At 44.6% G+C, this 2,481-nt stretch overlaps 1 protein-coding gene and 1 long non-coding RNA gene across 5 annotated transcripts in view; one reads left to right on the top strand and one right to left on the bottom strand.

The window, feature by feature from the left end:
* Positions 1-2,481, bottom strand: part of PBX1 (pre-B-cell leukemia homeobox 1) — a 318,246-nt gene that overhangs the window by 83,254 nt on the left and 232,511 nt on the right. The gene's annotated exons all lie outside the window — the stretch shown is intronic.
* Positions 1,737-2,481, top strand: part of LOC105552453 — a 5,743-nt gene continuing 4,998 nt past the window's right edge. Inside the window, exon 1 of the long non-coding RNA XR_001008011.1 lies at positions 1,737-1,950. This is a non-coding gene — a long non-coding RNA (uncharacterized LOC105552453). The remainder of the gene's footprint in view (positions 1,951-2,481) is intronic.

Raw genomic sequence — 2,481 nt, 5'->3', positions numbered from 1 at the left:
ACAGCTGCCCCCTACCCCTTCCAGAGCAGCTTTTCTGTTCTGCCCTTAGCTGGCCATGCCCTTTACACCTAAGGAACACCCACGTTTCTGGGAATGTGGATTCCCTGCTTCCTAGAAAGGCAAGAAAGGTACCTGGGAAGGAACCCACCTGCAATGAGCTATGATAAATACCTAGCAATTTATACTGTGCATTCAATCTAGGATAGGCTTCCTCTTTACTGAAATCTATTAACTACTCGTTCATTAAACCAAAAACCCATTCCTTGATTGGTTACTATGGGCCAGATAGGCAACCGTCACAGAAATAAAAGACAAAGTGCCTGCCTTAAAGGAAATGATGCTGTCATAGAGAAACGTAGACAAACCGATTATTAGTATACAGAGATGTGGAGGAAGTTTACTCAACAAATGGCCTCCAATTGTGATATCATCACAATTAAGCCTTTTGACATTCATCCTTATTTCCTTACTCCAGTGTAGACTGCCACATATTCAAATATACAAACAGACCCCAATGTATGCTCATGCAGCAGGTGACAAGGGCCAGGTGCTTCTGTTTACCTGTACTTGTTTCAGCACTCACTCCGTCATCACACCATTAAACCGAATAGCCATTTGTAGGGCTTAAACACTTAAAAGCCAGTATTAAGCAGAACCTCAGCTCTGCATCTGGGGACAAAATACCCCGCAAAAGGGATGGGAATCCCGAGAGTGCAGCCAGCATAAATCACGCCAACCTCACTGGACAGATGGTTATAACAAAATGCACTTCCTCCTCCATGAAGAGCAAGGGCTTCGTAGACTGCACCCAAGCCACAAGCTGCACACCAGACCAGAGATGGGCTGGTAGGCAGAGGCAAAGGTGGTTTCAAGGCTTCTGTGGCTTTGAAGAAAACATCTCTGAGTGTGAGAAAGTATTCACATGGTCTCTGCGGGCATCCTTTCCCTGTGGTCGGGCACTTTTGAGTCTGTGGCTGTTGATTTCACCACACACTCAACTTGTCCCGCCATACTCCTTCCTAACGTAACCCTCAAGACAAAAGACCACTAAGATCGCCCTGCAAACCTAATCAGAATGTGGCAAGTCTGGGGCGGTGATCTTTCACTCTATGATCTTTGACAGTGGGTCCTAGGGGCAAAAGTCTCAGACTCTTAAAATCTTATCTGGCTCCTTCCGTTAACAGAGAAAAGTAAATATTTAGCCACCAGCACAGAGGTTGAGAGAAAAACAGCTGTAATCAACACTCCACTTCTCACCCCTCCCAGATCAGAGGTGAAGCCTGACACCCCTGACCCCTAAGCGAGCTTCCTCAGTGTAGCGAAGCCCGGAGCCCAGCCAGCAATAATTCCACATATAAACAACTCTTGCTAGGCATGAAGCACACACCAGACAGTAATCAGCTTATCGAACAGAACAGGCCTCTTTTCCGAACGCAGAGGAGGATTAGCAGGCTTGAATTACAGCCGTGAAGTGTAATCAAGCCCTGGTGGACCCTGGCAAAGGCTACTGTATACTCCTGCTGGGCCATGGGTTGTTGGCACGATGTGGTGTACCTACAGGGGATGAACAGAAAATGCTCGAAATGGTAATTACACTGGGAGACAGCAGTTGAGAAATGGGGAACAGCAAGTGTGGAGGGGAGACAAATTAGATTCCAGCTGATGCCCACATCCTCCGCTCCTTCCAGTCTTTGCAAAATCTTGAAGTTACTGGGTTTGAACAGATTTTTTTCTGGCTTATTACAAATAGAATATTGCCTCCATCACAATAAAGCGCGAACTCCTCCCTCACTTGGTCACAGAAGCTATTACAGCATTGTCTGTAGTACAGAGACCATGGCCTCTAACCACAGTGATGGCCACACTTGGTGATGTGCAACTCAGTGAGGCCCAGAGGGGCCCAACTGACATGGACATCACAAAGGAATTTGAACCAGGACTCAGAAATAGGTAGACAATTTTAAGAACTGTATCCTCACCTTGAAGATGCTAAAACCAACCAGATGGAGGCTTCCTTTTATACCTCCCAGATGGAGACTTCTCATTTCACTTGAGAGTCCAGCATTTAATGATATGCCTACAAAAAAGTCTCTACTTGGTAAATTCCATGAAAAAAGGCACCATGACTTCTGAATTTTTTGAAGCTTCCCAAAGAACCCTGTGCCTTGCTGAAAAAGAAAAAATGTCTTACGTTAAGTTTATTTTTTTTGTTCTGTCGTTTATTTCTGAAGAACTTTCCTTAACATCCTATTCACAGCACCCCACTATGTAAAACAATTCAGCAACTCACGAGCTTTCCCTTAAAGTTATCTTAGCCCCCTCTGAAGTTCCTCATCTATCTTGCCATCTATCCTTTTCTCTTATTCATATTTCTTAAAGGTCAAAGAATTCAAAGTGGTATCACATTAAAAAATTGCCTTCACTAACATGGGGAGTAGCAGAAATACAGCTTTCTGACTTTCTTAAGTTCTGGGCCTTTTG

The sequence above is a fragment of the Mandrillus leucophaeus genome, unplaced genomic scaffold, assembly GCF_000951045.1.
Source record: "Mandrillus leucophaeus isolate KB7577 unplaced genomic scaffold, Mleu.le_1.0 Scaffold558, whole genome shotgun sequence".
Lineage (NCBI taxonomy): Eukaryota > Metazoa > Chordata > Mammalia > Primates > Cercopithecidae > Mandrillus > Mandrillus leucophaeus.
The sequence above is the reverse complement of the archived record's forward strand: the minus strand, read 5'-3'. Positions and strand labels throughout refer to the sequence as shown.